At 39.4% G+C, this 18,545-nt stretch overlaps 1 pseudogene; it reads right to left on the reverse strand.

The window, feature by feature from the left end:
* LOC149158451 (beta-galactosidase 9-like) overlaps positions 1-14,848 on the reverse strand; it is a 47,070-nt pseudogene extending 32,222 nt beyond the window's left edge.
* Between the last annotated feature and the right edge of the window lie 3,697 nt (positions 14,849-18,545).

Raw genomic sequence — 18,545 nt, forward strand, 5'->3', positions numbered from 1 at the left:
TTAAGAAAGTTGATCTAGAGGACGTATTGTCTGAAAGAATTTATATGCTTCTATACAGTAGGTGAGTCTATGCATGTTGTTTCATAATATATGCAAGAAGGGATATGTCTCTTCCTTCTGAAATTGAATTCCTACATGGTAATGTTACAAATATTTTCTTTTCAGAAAAAAAAGGAAAAAAAAAAGAAAAAAGAAAAAAGAAAAAAGAAAAAAGAAAAAAGAAAAAAGAAAAAAGAAAAAAGAAAAAAGAAAAAAGAAAAAACAATATATATATATATATTTTACTTCTATATTGGTATAATATTTTCCTTGCATTCCACAAAAAAATTGCCATATGATTTGGTGGTTTTGGAATCTAATTTTTTAACTTGTTTTTGAATTCTTGATGATTGTTTTTCAGATTTTATTTTGTTGCATAACACATTATTGGCACAAATGGTCCTACTTTGTTTTCCTTATTACCTTGTAGAAATTTATGAGTGACTTTAAGGTTTAAATTATCTGTTCTGATTTAAGATTACAACTTTGTTGCCCCTTGTGACAGAGTATCTGTTCGACAACCCTCAGTTGTTGTTGATAGCCCTACCTCGACATTTAAAAAAGTGGAAAAATATGATTTTAATCATAGTACATCTCTTGTTGACTTCAATCTCATTTTACATCTTGCAGGAGAAATGGATATCTATCCAATCCTTTTGAAGTGGTGTAACCCCTCAGGAGCAACCTTGGTAATAGACAAGAAGCTACCATTGAAAATATTGAAGTTCTTGGCAACCTTACAAGCAGTGATGAGCTAGAAGCATGAGTGAAATTTATCTATAGGATCTTTGAGTAGTTGTGACATCAATATGGTATCTATAGATGTGACATCTGAAGTATTGGGATTGCTAACTAGTAATTCATGTTGTTTAGAAGAGTCATCGACTAAAGATGGATAAAGGAGCCTTAATATAGTTCATTCTTCCCTTTCTCAACCCAAGCCACTGAACACATCCTTGAATAGGAGTTCTTCTTTCTCTTCTCTTGTGGCAATGAAGTAGAGTCTGCCTATGAACAATATAAATGAAAGAGCCATCTCATTCGATCCATTGGTAGGCTTGGTTTTCTTCCCTCACAATAGGTTAGATAATGGAGATTGCAGTTGCTCAACCTCAAAGAATTCATATTTAGATACCTCGAGGACTAGTGATTTTACTGAAAGTGATACAAGAAGGATTTCTACCATTCAGAACTATGATTTAGATGTAGTTGGCCTAGAAAAGATGGATTGTGGCTATTAAGTAACACAACTCTCAGCTGAAAATTCCAGTGACAACTTTCATGGTTTTCTTAACGATTATGCTATAAATGGAATTGTGGATAATTCTTCACAATGTATTCCACCTACTATGAATATATCACCATTTTCTTGTGACAATGGTGAAGCTTCTCTGAATTCATTTTTTCGTGCCTTCCTTCCTACAATTACATACAAAAATAAACATGGAATTGTTCTGAACTATAGGGATTCATGTGGTCAGGCTGGAAATATTGACAATATTTCTGAAGCTGATATGATGGAGAAAGACAATGATGTGGGGGATGAACCTCATAAACATGTAGGTTCTTCTTCCAGGCAAGCGATTAGGAATGATTCTCATCTTGGCATGCCATGCATTGTTGCTTAGTCATCAACAATAGAACCAAGGATACTCAACAAGGATAGAGACTTTGTTGATTCCCAATTTAATTTGATATTAGTAACAAATAATGATGTAATGTCGTGTAAAACCAACTAGAGATGTATAGGGATTTATTATTTAGGATTGCATGGTAGAGGGACATGCAGATTCTACATCAGAATTATGGTCATTTGAGCCAACACTTAAAGGAACACAATGATAGATGTCAAAATGAGTAGAATGGATGTCTGGAAAATGCATAGGGTGCAATGTTAGAAGGTTCTTCTTCTACTATTGAACTTTCTATTGGTCCACTAGATTCTGCCAAAATTTTCACTACCTATAGTAATGGTAAACTGATTAGTACACAAGCAAAGAAAGTTTTTTTCCCCAGGATAATTTTCATTAAATAAATTAAGAAAATTACATGTTGAATCTCAAGCATGTATGAGATACATTCACTTGTAGTTAGAACATACCATGTTCAAATACACTATTTACAGATATCAGCTTGATAATACAAAAATTGACATAAATGTAATAAACCAAATAGTCCATTATGAGTCTGATAATAACTAAAAACTGCAAAAAGCAAAAAAAGAATGATCATAAAGATCATTCCGAGAACAAGCAAAGAAAGTTATAAAACCAAAGACTATATTTACTCCGAGATTTTTGAATAGACCTTCAAGTTTGTCTCCTATGACTAGTTCTATTTCATCTCAAAATGGTAAGAATCATTCATTTACATCAAGTGGAGAATGTTCCTCACGCAAAGACTCTTATTTGCATGGTGATGGTGCCAAGTTGGTGACTTCAACTTCTGCTCAGTTTGATATGGACTCTAGAACTCATTTAGATGTTTCTTCACATGAAAATTCTTGTACCCCAGTAGATGGGTCAAAGGTGGTGACTCTTGTCTTTACTAATATTTCCATGGGTCCCAGAGCCGAGACAATAACTTTTGTTTCATGTGAAATAGCCAAGAGAGAAACGGGAAGCACCATAAAAGAAAAGTCCTTATTTTCTTTTAGTTTTCTGGATAAGAGAACTAGGTCACATCATGTAACCCAGTCTAAGGCTCCACAAAAGAATGATTGTAGTGCAAATGGATTTACAACAATGCACAAAAATCTAGTGGGGGATGGGATCTCTGGTGTTGGTCACTTTGATGCATATGGTTGCAAGACAATATTATGTCAATTCACTTTCCAAATAAATAGATAACCTGATAGATTGCCTGGGGATGAAATTCAACTTGTAAAAAAATTCTCTCAATTTTGCAATACTGTGAGACAAATTCAAGTGAAAATTGCAAAAAATATACCACATCCAAGGTATAATGTACCATATTCATCTACAGATGCATCATAGTTGATGAGCCCCAATTTTTGGTACAATTTGGGCTCATTTGGCCTACTTACCTTGCTCAACCATTCATCTTTTGTCACTTATGCATTCATTTCTTAGTATATTCGTGTTATTTGTAGGAAGAAGGGCAGGCATTATATCTATGTGGCTAATACATGATGATTTCAGGTTTTTGGCATTAAAGAGAGCAAAAGACCACACAAATGGAGACAAGGAGACAACAAAGGTGACATTGCGGATTCATAGGGAGGTTTTCCACAGTCTTGATGACCTTCCTAGTGATTTTCACCTTAACTCCGAGCTCCAACAGCTCTCCCCACCGAGCTTAAAGGCAACCAACGGATTCTATAGGATCAGCAGTTTGACTTTCAGTTGGACAACCAAGCTCCACGAATGGAGGAAGCCAGCTTGATCTTCATTGTGTATAAATATGAAGGCCGTAGCCTTTGATAGGAGCTTTTTGAACTTTTGAACTAATATTGTCTTACATCATTGTGTGCACTGACTACCTGACAAAGTGGGCAGAGACCAAAGCAATCAAAGCAGCAACAGAAGAAAAGTTGGCCGAGTTCCTAAGAGAAAACATCTTCTATAAGTTTGGCTATCCAAGAGAGCTGGTCATCGATCAAGGGAGCCAGTTCACCTCCAACCTGGTTGAAGATCTACTAGCTCATCACAAGATCAAGCATAGGACTTCCACCCCCTATCACCCTCAAGCAAATGGGCAGGTGGAAGTCACCAATAGAGCATTAGAAGGGATCTTGACTAAGGTGGTGAGCAGCAGCAGAAAGGACTGGGCAGATCGCCTGGTTGAAGCCACATGGGCTTACAACACCACTTGGAAGACCACCACCGGCTTCACACCTTATGAGCTAGTCTATGGGAAGAAAGCTTTGCTGTCCATTGAATTTGAATACAACACGTTGAGGATGGCAGCTCAGCTGGACCTAGATCTCAGCCATGCACAACAAGAAAGGTTCTTTGCAGCTAAATGGACTGGATGAGCACCGAATGCAGGCCCTCCTTCACTCAGAAGTGGTTCAACTTCAGAGAAATGTGTGGCATGACCAACATCTCCATGACAAGCAATTTCAGCCGGGAGATTGGGCTTTGTTGTATGACTCCAGATACAAAGATTTCAAGGGGAAGCTGAGAACCAGATGGCTAGGGCCATATTCAGTGGAAAAATGTCATGACAATGGATCTGTTCTTATTCGGACCATTGATGAGGAAGCCATCCCCATGCTTGTCAATGGGCATCGATTGAAGATCTACAGGAAGCCTCTCTCAAGACAAGAGTTCATCAAAACTATGGAGAAGGCAGTGTTGGTCATAGAGAAGGGTTCTGCCTCTGCTTTGGGCATACCATGAAGAATCTAATAATAATAATAATAATAATAATAATAATAATAATAATAAAGATCCTTGGGTGAAAACCTTTCTGAGGCGCCCAAGGCAGGTGGTAGGGGTGAAAACCTCATTGAGACGCCCCTATTGTCTTTCAAAAAAAAGAAAAGAAAAAAAGATTGGAAAAAGATCCTTGAGTGAAAACCTCTTTGAGGCGCTTAAGGCAGATGGCAAGGGTAAAAACCTCATTGAGGCGCCCCTGTTATCTTTCAAAGAAAAGAGAGAAAAAGAAAAAAAAGGAAAAAAAAACGAAAGACAAAGACAACAAGATTATCATGTGAAATTGCATGCAGATTGCAGGTGTTCTATGGAGGAGAGGGAGCCTCTCAACTCAAAGCCAAGGGTCCTCATCATGCAGTCAGGACACCTCACCAGCACCTCCCCCAAGAATACTCATTTTCTCCAAGGTATGTGCAATTTTATTAAAGCTTGCATCTTCTACAGGAAGACGCAGATTTTCTACAGGAGGATGCAGATTTTCTACAGGAAGATGCAGATTTTCTACAGGAAGGTGCAGACTCTCTACAGGAAACGCAACCTTTCTACAGGAAGCTCTGTATTTCTACATGAAACTTCCTGTAGAAGCTCAGAACGGCCCAAAATCCATTTTATGAGAAGATCTAATGACTGAGGATCGGTTTGGACGCATGCAAGCTATTGTTATCTCCTTTGCACATTGTTGTCACCTCGTCCTGCCATCCTTGTCGACATGCAACGAAGTTACCTGCACCAGCAAAGCAGATCGATGAGTTCTCAAGAAAAATCAAATTTTAAATGAAAAAACGCTGGAGATCTCACACCATATTCATCCCAGTCATCCAGAAGCTCCGGGAGCGTGATCGTGAGGCCAGATCCTTCGTCGTGCCGCATGCACCCAAGGAGGAAGAACTGTTACAAGACATCCCGCGGGAGTCCTGTAACAGTTAAGCCTGCTAGAGTGGATACCATTCACAGCGCCGGCTATATGCAATGAAACGCGGGCACATGCAACCAAAGCATCCAATCCATCGTCGCCAGCCTGTAAACATGGACCTCCGGGCCTGTGTAAGTTCGCCAGCAGCAGGTAAATCCACTCATCAGCGTCCAAAAAACCGAAACATCGTGTGCAGCCGCGCAGGTAAGTGTCTTGACCCTTCCTTCCATCAGATTGCATGAATTTTACTTTGATTGATTGCAAAGTGTAAAGGTGAATGGGTTGAGCGGCCGTATGGCCATTTGGCCGGCCACGTCGGCCAGTTAATGGTCTAGTTGGATGTTTGGGTGGCGGCCATGACAAAAAGAATGGGCAGCACGCACGTGAGAGCAATCCCGTCGGGGAAAAAACGAGTTTAACAGAAGAGGCGGCGACAGATCTGCGGGAATTGATGCGGCAACAAGTGAACGCGCAGTTGAATGATGGGATGACGTCGCCCAATGGTCTGGCGGGGACAGCTCACCCCCGCGCCACGGATTCCGCCGATTCAAAATCTAATCGGCTAGATTGCCCTCATGCATTTATCAACCACCGTTTTGAACTCGAGTGGCTATCCTGATCTTTCTGCAGTTCGATACGCCGAGCCTTTGGCTATCAGAACGCTTGTGAAGCACACCCAGAGCGCAGACCAACTGCAGTCTTTCCCGAAAATCGCGCGTTGCTTCTACAGGAACGCTATTTCTACAGGAACGCAGTTTCTACAGGAAGGCGGGTGCCTCACATAAAAAGGTGGCAGATTAAAAAGGTAACCTTGAACTCTTCATGCAACTGGTTTTTAAAGGTGGCAGAATCGTCGTCCCCAGTCTGGTCATAGAAAAATGGTGAAATTGTTGTCTGCTGTGCCTATACTGTCATTCTACAGGATGTCAGGGTAATTAAACTGTGTTAAGTTCCTCAGGGATAAGTTTTGTGGATTATGTGCATGACAGAAGCATAATCCTACGCTCTGTCTCAGTAGACCAACTTTCTCCCACAATCACCACCTCTGGTTAAGGAAACTGTTTTATCATGCCGGGTGGGTTTATTAGACGAGAACCCACTGATTCAACCAAGTTAAGGGAAAACCAGGAGGTGGTGGAGCTCTTCACACGGGTTACGACGATGAAGTGGCAGAATAATTTTTGCAGGCTCTGAGGTCGAAATCCAAGACACTGGCCACAACGAACTTCAGGGGCCTAAGCCTCAAGCTCACCCCGCAATATATCAGTCGAATTACTGAACTTCCAATGGGTTTGCCATGGGATAAGGAAGAAAGGAAGTTGAGCCAGCAGGCCAAGAAAGAATTCTTTCCACCTGAGGAGGAATTCTCGGAGGACAAAAATGGGGTGCGAAGAACCAGCTTGCTGCCACCATGGAATGAAGTTAGCCTGCAAATCATGAAGTATATAACCTGTGAAGGCCGTTTTAGCATCGTGTACGCGTATCACTTTCGGTTGCTCACTGAATTGAGGCACCGGATTGATCTTCCTGTAGAAGAGAAACTGAGCATTCCTTATTTCCTGCTACAGTCTCTAATTGAGTGTGCCACAAAGCTAAAAGAAGGCATACCAGATCAGGTAGCCCACCATGGATTGATCAAACTTCTTGTGGAGGATGTGCTTCATTCATATAAGGTTCCCCTCTCATGGGAATCATTCAGAAATTTGACAAGAGACGGAGACATAAGGATGCTGGCTGAAGAAAGTGGTTCCTCCAGCAGTGAGGAAAAAGAATCAGTGGCCGAGGGAAAGAAGGAAACAGGCCAGAAGACCCCGACCACAGTGCAGAAGAAAGAACAAAAGAAGAAGCATGAGAAAAAGGATGACAAAGAAAAGGGTGACACACCCATCTTGTCAGCAAGAGAAAAGAGGTTGCAGAGCAGAACGGACAAAGCTGAGATGGTCCACATCAGCCCAAGTACCTCATCAGCACCCGCAACCAAACCAAAAATCAAAACCCACATAGCAAAGCAAGCAAAGGTGGTGACACCTGTGTCTACAGAAAAGCAGAAACAGGCTTCTACAGGAAGCCCGAAAACAGAGAAAGGGTCTTCTACAGGAAGCCCGAAAACAGTAAAAGGGCCTTCTACAGGAAGCCCGAAAATCATTGAAAAAGGGGCTTCTACAGGAAGCCCGAAATTGGCTAAAACAGGGTCTTCTACAGGAAGCCCTGAAAAGGTGAAACCCAAGGAGAAGAAGGCGGACATTCTAGCAAGGGAGGCAGCAGCTATACTAGCTGGCCTCAGCACGCCACCTAAGCCAAAAGAAAAGAGAAAGAGGGAGACCCCTCTATACTTTAAAGCTCGAAGAAGTGTTAGGATAAAGACGGGCAAGCCACAGCCTCCGTCCAGCAGCCCGATTGTCATCGAAGATACCTCTGCTTCTCCCAAGGAAAAGTCCCCCTCAAGGATAATAGTCACCTATGAGAAGGGGAGTCCAAAGAAAAATACGTGGCAAGAAAGGTTAGACCTGTTGACTGAAAAAGCTTGGCTACAGGAGGCTGAAAATGTTCTACAGGACACTCTGGCCCAGCTACAGGAAACAGAGAAGAGAGAAGGAGAAGGACCCTCATCACCACCAAGGGAGGGTGAGATAGAGCCACCTATAGAGGCAGAAAAAGAACATATACCAGAGCCCAGCCCTCAGCCTAGTCTGAGTTCATACTACACCTTTTTGGAGGCGGGTAAAATCATACCACAGAAATTTACTGTCCCCCTATTTTTTGCATTGGAGGAAGAAAGAGTCCGTACCCACACATGGATGCAGATCTCCAAGTCGAAGGGTGTGGCAGACATAGGTCCCTTACAAGAGCAACTCAAGGAGGTCAGGAGTGAATTCACCATGGCTAAACATGTGGCTATTTGCCAACGTGTGCTTCTACAGGAAGAAAACCAGAAGCTGAGATTGCAGCTACAGGAGCTAAGGGCAGGGGCAGGTACATCCTCCAAAGACACCACAGAAGAACAACAAGGCAAAAAGGAGCTGACCACCAGTCTTGAGGAGCCAATGACACTTCTACAGGAAACAGAACAGCAAGCACAAATTGAAGTACAAGCTCTAAAGGAACAGCTGTAGCAAAAGGAAGCACAATTGGCCTGCATGGCCAGCTGGGCCATGGAGGCAATACAGTGCAGACAACCTGCAAAATCCTATGGTTTGTACTTAAAAGATCAATGGCTGCAGTTCCAAATAAATACCTTGGCACAAAGAGGTATTTCTCAGATCCAAAACCCACAGCAATTTTCTAAATTGTGCAGTACTAGTTCGTCAGAAGACAAAGCCAAATTAGCAGAGTTCTACCTCCACAATTTGGCTTTGCCTAATGAAGTCTCCTGGGATCCCAATATTGCCTTGGGTGATATGCAATTGATGGCGTTCACTTCATGGTTGAACCATGAGGATCAAAGAGCAGCTGAAGCAAAATCGGTCATGAACCGAGAATTGAGCGAGCCACTGTTCATTCGAGCAGAACCAGAGGATCCGGTTGCACTCATCTCAGCACACCAACAGCTGTCTACTGATCCCATAGCTTCCTTGAGATTTATGGACCAACAGGCCCAAGCCATAGCTCATTTTGAAGACATGGAAAGACTGTTAGGAGAAAGTGCTGCCCAAGCATGCACACGCAGATGGAATACCTTGGCACAGTTTGAAAATCCGAGAGTACCATACCCCAACTTGGATGAGGGAAGCTTTGGTAAGGGTAGACCTTTACAAGAAATCCATGCAAAGCCTCCAGGCCAGCTGGATTGGCCTTAAACTCAGCCCACCACTACTGCTAGGGTTGACTGAAGGCAATACAGAGGAGGATGACAGTGAACAATGGGAAGAGGTGAACAGGAAAGCTGGGTTTCATATCAGCACGGAGGACACTACCACAGAGGCTTGGGATGTAAGGGAAGCAGTAAAAGCAATGAAGGATGAAGATTTGGACTAAGTTGCTCAAGGATGAGCAAATATTTTAGCTGGGGAGTGATGATGAGCCCCAATTTTTGGTACAATTTGGGCTCATTTGGCCTACTTACCTTGCTCAACCATTCATCTTTTGTCACTTATGCATTCATTTCTTAGTATATTCGTGTTATTTGTAGGAAGAAGGGCAGGCATTATATCTATGTGGTTAATACATGATGATTTCAAGTTTTTGGCATTAAAGAGAGCAAAAGACCACGCAAATGGAGACAAGGAGATAACAAAGGTGACATTGCGGGTTCATAGGGAGGTTGTCCACAGTCTTGATGACCTTCCTCGTGATTTTCACCTTAACTCCGAGCTCCAACAGCTCTCCCCACCGAGCTTAAAGGCAGCCAACGGATTCTACAGGATCAGCAGTTTGACTTTCAGTTGGACAGCCAAGCTCCACGAATGGAGGAAGCCAGCTTGATCTTCATTGTGTATAAATATGAAGGCCGTAGCCTTTGATAGGAGCTTTTTGAACTTTTGAACTAATATTGTAATTTCTGAGCACGAGCTACAGCTCGGTGTTTGTTTTTGTAAGCCAGTTTTGGCATGACATCAGACTCTTGATTATGAATAAAGGCAAGCAGATTTGGATCTAATTCTGAGCTGTTAAGGGAGCTATAGCTCTCAGGTTAGGGCCCAACCTGAGAGCAATAGACCTCCTCTTCCTTGTATTGTTATTTAACTTTCCTTTCAGCACTTTATTCCTCTGTTTTGACATGCATTTAGAATTTACAGTCTGCTGATTTGATTTCTTTTATGTGATTGAGTAGGATTAGTTTACAGTTCAAGTGCTTTCAGTTGCTTAGATTAGAATAGGAGGATTGTAATTCATTGGAGCTCCAAGAAAAGATTGATAGTGTCTTCACTGCCATCTCTGTTTAGAGATTGGGGTGCAGTCTGTACCAACCACCAAAAAACGCAGTCTTTTACTTTCATGCAAGCTGCAACACAGTCATTTTAATTATAGATCCATCCATGCACTCTGATCTTGAGCCATACTCCTTCATTCCAACTCCATGCACGACTTCTCTTCACGATTTACACTGTTGTTCATTGGTTTAATAGCACAGGTAGCACAGGTTAATGGATTCTCGTTTTTGGTGCAAGACATAAGCAATTTGTTTTATTTACACTGCTCAGTATCATCCCATTTCCTTCTTCTTCTTCTTAACCACGCCTAAAGCCACCTACTCGACCTCTGTTCAGCTCGTTTACCTTCCAACTCTTCCATTGCCCACGTAGCTCCATTTTCTTGACCTTTTGTTGCTTCCATCCTTCTATCCACCAACCAACTTCGTGCACCCTTTCTCCATCTTATTTCTCTGCCCCTGAGCCATCACAAGCTCCATCTCCATCTTACCTATCCACCCTTACCGCTCCATCACTTCACCATCACCCAAAACTCCCACGGTAGAACATCCTGTAGAAGTTAGCAGACTTCCTGTAGGATTCCTGAGTTTCCTGTAGGATCCCCTGCAAACATCCTGTAGAAGCCTGCAAACTCAGTTGCCGAGCACCTGAACATTGTGGACTTCTGTGGACTGATGCTAGGGATCCCCTGGGACCTCTCCTAGCCCTCTTGACCTTTCCCAAGCTTTCTCTCCCTTCGCACCACCTCTGCACAGCCAAACCCTAATAAGAAACAAAACCGTAATCACTCCAACCACTTAAGCAAAAATACAAAAACAATGTTCTTTTCAATGGAAGTAGTTTAAGTTCATGCATTTCATATCACTAGCAGTAATGGCATCATTCTTAGACACTTGCACTCCCACCATTGCATCATAGAGATTAAGCTAGTCAGATTAGGGTTTACTAGGGTTTCCATGTTTTGGTTGGTTTTCAGTTCATTTTTGCAAAGTAGATTAATTTCCTTTGAGATAGCCTTCGTCCATCATTTAGAAAGCTTCTTCTGAGAGCATATAGAAGTTGGCTTGAGCCCTAGCGGACTTGTGCCAACTGACCAAGTGACAGCTGCGACAAGAGCTAGTACTTGTGCATACAGCACCGTCGCTTCCAAGTTTGTACGAACTACCGGGTTGATAAAATTAGAGATAGGAAGCCCCAGGAGTTGTAGCATTATTGCTACAATACTGGAGCCCACCAATAGTCATAAGAGGTTGCAATGAAAGGCCTTCCTGCTATACAGACAAAATTTGTTCCTCCATGTTACTATAATAGAAACAAATAAAAATCATGCATAATTTAGTCAAAACTTCCATATATGAATGTCACATGCTAGGGAAATCCAATTGTTAATTTACAAATCCTACCATGTAGTAGTTTACAAAATATCTACCCTTCACTAAAAAGCGAGCAACTGCAAAGGCCAAATCTTCCACCGGTCTATGAGGAGAAATATCTCCAAATTCAGTAGACCTAGAAAACTAGAGACAATGTTTCACATTACCATATGTGCAAATTACATTTACCATTGACTATAAACATTGTTGCATATTTTCATTTTTCAATTTGTTGAAAAAATCTTTATTTCGGAGCTTAGAATCTTCATGATGTTAGTTTATTTTAGGATGCATTTCAAAATTAATTTGAATGTGAAGTAATGGAAGTTGTAAGAAAGTTCAAAATAATCTCAGTACCAGCCACTCTAGGCTTTCGTCCACATTGTTGGCTTGTAAGGCTTGTTAGGTACAAAGTTGTCACAATAGAAACCATTGCAAGTGTTTATCTGTTACAAAATTAAACAAGAAATAAGGTAAAACAATGGAAGCTCAGATATCACTACATGGATTATTACAAGAAAAAGAAAAACAGAATGCAGGACCCTGAAAACCCCACAATCTATTACATGGCAGCTATCCCTCTTTCAATACACTAAAAAGTAGTGATCCATCAAAATGAAAAGTGACAAACATATTATTAATATAAGCTACATGTGATCAGGTCTTCTCCTAAAATAGATAATAGGACAAATATTGCAGCACCAAGAATTAGTCAAATAAATCTTTATACAGAGTAAATATGCAAAGCTAACTATTGATTTAACTAGTGCAACATTTTCATACAATAATACAATTTGACAAGTTCATCCAGGGACAGAGGCCACCAAGTGTTCAGATGAAGATATTATGATATAAACATATAAGTGGGTATTGATAACATAACTTACCATAGGGTTCAGTGCATCATCTTGTTAGCACATAACCCATGGTACACCCATATCCACTCCCACAACCATCTTAGTAGCCCAATCCATATATTGCACTCTGGTAGAGCCATACTCCATTTATTCAGGTTTATACTCATTTTCTACTTGTAAGAACACTTTCTCCTTGGTCATAATATAAAAAATTCAAACCATGAGCATATACAAAGTTCAAATTATCCATGCCAGATCACTCCTTTCTACAAATTTAATGAATCAAGCAAATTACTACCAATCAAAATTTAACAAAATTTGCCAAGAGGGATCAAAGTATACCTGGGTCAGAATAAATTGTCCACCTTGCGATTTAAACAACCCTTCACTTTTAATCACATCAACAATCTTTTTTCTGAACCTTCCATTACATTATGTAAGAAACCCGAATGGACATTCATAAAATGTAATAGAAATTATATGTGATTTGAAAGTATGTGACTCATTGACACTCACACTTTAGAGGAAATTACTAATCACCGTGTTTCATATAATTAAAAATAACATTAGAATTTAAAGGAAATAGAAGGGTTCAACCTTGAAAGGCTCATTATTTGTTCTGAAACTGATGCCAAGAACATATTTTAACCAAACTGGAAAGCCTCTGCAGATATATCAAAAGATTCATGTCCAATGTTATAAAGACCTGGTAGATCTTGAGTAGAGAGGACATTGCAGAAAATCATTCAAAAGGAAATATACCCAAAATTCCATTCTGCACAGACATAAGGGCCAATGCGAAGATGAACATAAAGTCCTGCCTCCTGGGCAAGCTTCACAAGATCTAATCTTCCATCAAAATTCTACTACAGTAGCAAGTTACAACAAAGCAAGCAAGAGGTATAATTAGAAAACAACGAAAGATATATCAAAATGATTTATACCATCAAAACTTGCAAAAAAACATTTAATCACATCCCACAGACATTTCTATCAACTTTAACCCAAAAATAAAGTGCCATATCATCAATCCACCACACTACTAAGATTTATCCTGATTAGACTGTGAAAAGTAGCTTTTCAAGATTATATACACTTCAAATGCATCATTGATAATAAGTATAGACGAACAACTATAGAGCTGTACAAGACAGTCATGCCTTGACATATCCAAATGTCCAAATACAAATGTAAGAAATGCAATGCCTTGTTGCTTGAATTTACAATGTCAAGCCAAATTTCAGCATATATAGTGTTCATTTATGATACTTTTTCCTGACAGACTAAATGAGACAAAATTTTTATAGCAGCTATTGAGAAATTTAATGTCCAACTAGTAACCATTATGACTATGAAATCATTGGATAAATCTCGCAAATATGGAAGCTACAATCAGCCTTAGCCTTCAAAAATTACGATGTGAACACGACAATAGAAGTTGCAATCCAACTATTTCATCAGTGGTATATAAATTTTAATTTTGAGAACAACCATTACCTGAGAACATGAACTCTTTACATAACAATTTTTCACAATCATATGATGGGCATTGTAAGATTCAATGAAAAAGGAGAATGCTCTTAGACCATTGTTGGAAACTCTTCTCCTACAGGTAAGAAACAAACTGAAATGTGACTATTATTTGATTGACTATTAAAAATATCTCAGTAGTAGTCCGCCAGGACATCATTACTGGAATTTTCTTTACCATAACAGTCTGTCAAAAGTGGACCACTAGATACTACATTTCAAGAATGCCCAGGTTCGTCATGAGAGCCCTTAAATTGCAAGGCAATGGCTCAATGTGATTACCATTCCACTACTATACTAAGAAATAAATATCAATAATGGCTTACCAAACACGTCATTACTGAAATCCACCTTACCATAACAATTAATGGAAAGTAGGTCGCCAGATTCTACCTTAACATTTTAGGAATGCCCAACTGGGTCACGAGAGGTCTTACACTGCAAAGCAATGGCTCAATGTGATTACCATTTCACTGTCATGTTGACAATATATCAGTAATAGCCTTGTGGCACATTATTACTGAATCTTCCTTACCATAACAATCAATGGAAAGCGGGTCACAAGAGACCTGTCAATCAAGGCCTTACATTGCAAGGATATGGCTCAATGTGATTATCATTTCACTGTTATGTTAAGGAAATATCTTAGTAATAACCTCCCAACACATTATTACTACAATCCACCTTCCCGTTATAGTCCATGGAAAGTGGGTCACTAGATACTACCTTAGCATATCAAGATTTCCCAATTGTATCAAAAGAGCTCTTACATTACTAAGTGATGGCTTGTGCATATTCCCAAACAGATAAGTCTATATGATGTATAACCTCCATCCTTCACCTTCTTGATGAGATCCGACCACATCTCCAATACCCAGTAAATTGACACAGTTATGTACTAAGACTACAACCGAAAAAAACTATTTATATGCTAGTTAAACACAAGCCCAAGAGTTCAATAAGTAGAATAGGGCATGCCAAGGGAACCCAAAACGAATTTCCACAACATTGGATTTTCATGAAGGGAAAAATAACAATTTTAGATACAATTATGTTAAAATATGGGGTGAATTCAACCATGCCTTCAATCTCTAGGAATGGTAGAGAGCGAAATAAGCCCTAACCAGTGCCAATCCTCGAAATCAGGGGTCATTGGAAGAAAATCCCACTTGAAACAAGGCGAATACGGCTTGGAAAGAATTTTTTATAGGCGAAAACACATTTTATCCAGTTATTTTTCATAATATGGGTGACAAAAATATAATATTTATTTATTTTTTAAATATTTTTTAGGCTAACTATAGAAAATGGGTTTAATATAAAAAATTTTCCCCTCCAAAATATAAAAACCCTTAAATTTTGCCTTTGGGCTAAGATTTGCTCCTAAAATTTTCTATGATCCGCTTTCAATGCTAAACTAAAGAGAACCCACAGGTCTGCAATAATGACACCAATTGAATGACTTAGAGCATATTAGAGAGAGAAGGAGAAGGATTTTGTAGAAATGTTCAATTCAAAAGGGGAGCCTATGTTTGATGATCCAAAATTCTTTGACATCTATGTTCAAAAATTTCCCATTAGTGTGTAAAGGAAATCTGTCTTTTATGAGCTCCCATATTAGGAGTATCTTAAGATTTCCCACTTATAAGATCACATGCATATATCTTAAAATGTTCCATCTTATTTATGGAGGCACATATCAGTGAAAGAAAATGACACAATCACTGTTAGGAGAGATATTATTTCTTCAAAAACAAAAAAGAAACATTGGCTGAGATAAGAAACTAGAGGAGAGGTTGGTCCCTCTTGGTCTTTCAAAGAAAATGATGTCCCATGGACTTTTTAGAAATATGATATTTTTTGGAAAAGGAAGTTATAATGAGTGTGAGGATGCCCCTTTATATGGGTCTTCACTATGATGTTGCTTCACTGTAGAAGACCGTTTGTCAGGGTTGAAATCACATGACCATTTGAACCTTCTAAGAGTAAGTATGTAAAAAACATGATTTTTTTATTTTTTTTTTATTTTTAATGTAATGGGATATTTTATTATTAATTTATGTGTAATGTATTATTTACTGTGTAGTGTCATTATCCTCTTCTCACGTGTGTGTGCGTGAACCATGATTTCCCCCAAGACCTATGACGTGCCATATCTAAATTATCTACGTTTGTACGTTGGATCACATCAAAAGAGATTCATATGTATAACATTCCACGATGGCATCAAGAGATAACTGAGATTGTTTGTATGTTTGAGAAGGAACTATTGATGAGTTTCATGGACTTGTATGTTCATTTTCTAATTCACCTAAGTTACGATGGTTTTCTGTCGTTGGTTGTTCTTCTTAGAGAGGTACATGAAGAAATTGAAAGGTTTTGTTCAACAAAGGGTAAAACCTTGGGGGTCTATGGCAGAGGGGTATATATCGTATGAGTATTTCTATTATGCTAGTGAGTACATCAACCAAATTGACAACACACTAGCTGTAGCGATTTGGGACAACAAAAGCAATGAAGAAAAAAGAGAAGGGGAGCTTCTCCAAACAAATGGAAAGAGGTGCATGATAAAGAGTAAGTGGCTCATCGTTTGTAAAATATCTACACATGAACTATTCGCACTGAACTTCATATTAATGTATATTTTGATCTCATACGTACTATATATTTTTGATTTGACTTCATCAACGAACTCATAAATTTAAGCCATCAACAAATTCATTCTTACAATATGGAAGTAACACAATCGTGGGTCACATAATTTGTAAGAGCAGAAGAGGATGAAATGGGATAGTGACAGGAAAGGATTCAAATGGTTGAATGGTAGAAGCATGCATTATCCTGATTACTTAAAAGAAAATATGCCAATGACATGCCCTAACAATTGGGTTGTTGATCAAGTAAGAGAGAAATACAATGCATCTAGTTGTTACCCGCGTGCTAAAGAGGATGTGCTAAACATAGGGATTGCGTGCAACAACTCGGTAATAATATCTTTCTGTACATTTTTAACTTCATACCGCACCTTTGAATTGTAACACACACACACACACACATATATATTTTAATAATTTTAATTATGTTTGGGTTATTAGACACATGACACTAATTTTTTCACTTTTTCATAGGTGCATTTTTTCCCATCTATGTGGGAATATGGACATCATTTTCGCATGGAGGATGCCAAAGATGGATGCACGACACAAGACTGTGGAGTGGAAGTCGAGTTCGACCAATCTAGTCGTGCTAGTCACGATGATAAAAACCTAATGTAAAGGTCGTTAGGTTATGTTGGAAAGATATACGAGACCATTCAATTGGACTTCTCTTCATTCCAATGTGATATTTTTAGGTGCAAGTGGTGGGACACCTTTGATTGGAATAATGTAAAGGAAGATCACGATAGTGGGTTGATATCTATCAACTATATAAAGATGTGGCATGAAGTAGGGAACCTTTTTGTTGCGGGTGAGATCACCTTGGGGTCTTGGGTTGAAAACCCCACCAGAGAAGATGGAAAACAATAACAAGAAATGCTCAAGCAATCAACCTAATTGTTTATTCTACTGAATTGTGCAAGAGTGTCCTTACTCGGAGGTCCTACGTTTGAGTAGATCCTGCAAGGTGCAAACCCTCAGCTTCTCCTGATGTCTTTGAAACCTAAAAATTATTCAAATGAAACATATACAACAGTAGAAACATAAAGCATGTTCATGATATTAACTTTAGATCATATAAATGATTGAACAATTACGCATCAATATAAGATTCATAAACGAATTACAACATTAATCAATGCATAAACATGTTTAATATCGAGAATTGAACATCATTTCTTTATTGAAGTAAGCTACAAGTAAGGTGGAGAAATACGACCTGAGTCCTTCTCTGACTCCAAGTGAAACTGTCCTCTGGATCCATCCTTTCCCAGCCTCAACAATCTTCCTCCATCACCAACGCAAGGATATCTCAAGAAAGATGAAGGATATCTCCAACAAGGAAACAAGGGTTTCCTGAAACTTTGGGGAGTGCAAGAGGCACAGGGATTTCATTAGACTCGATCAAGGATAATCTCACTATAGTATCAATATCTCATATCTTCTCCCTTAAGGCCTTCCCATGGAGGTTTATTTATACTTATCCAAATTAGTTTTTTCATTGCGGAAATAGTTGGGCTACGAGCAATATGAGGTGAGTAACAGGTAAACACTGTGAAATCCACTTGAAATTAAGGAAATTTAATTTTTTAAGTGTTTTAACATATGTACGCGGGTTGGGTATATGCTGACCCGTGTGTATACGCTTTTATCACAAGGCAAAGTAGCGTATAGGGAATAAAACACTTTTAGATTTTAGACCAAGTCTGGAAGGAAGGGTTGCCCTATGCCATAATCATAGCATCAAATCTACCAAGAGTGGAAAATGGTGCTATAACACTTATGTTTTCCCAAAACACTGCAACCAGGTGTTATTTTACCCAGATGTGTTGCATAGGAATTGGTGGTTCGTATTAAGACACACCCCTAGATCAAAATATATTTTTGAGAGCAACAATGTTATCA

Source organism: Pinus tabuliformis, chromosome 5_2 (assembly GCF_031772625.1).
Source record: "Pinus tabuliformis cultivar Carrire ecotype Pingquan chromosome 5_2, CPIR1, whole genome shotgun sequence".
NCBI classification, from domain to species: Eukaryota; Viridiplantae; Streptophyta; class Pinopsida; order Pinales; family Pinaceae; genus Pinus; species Pinus tabuliformis.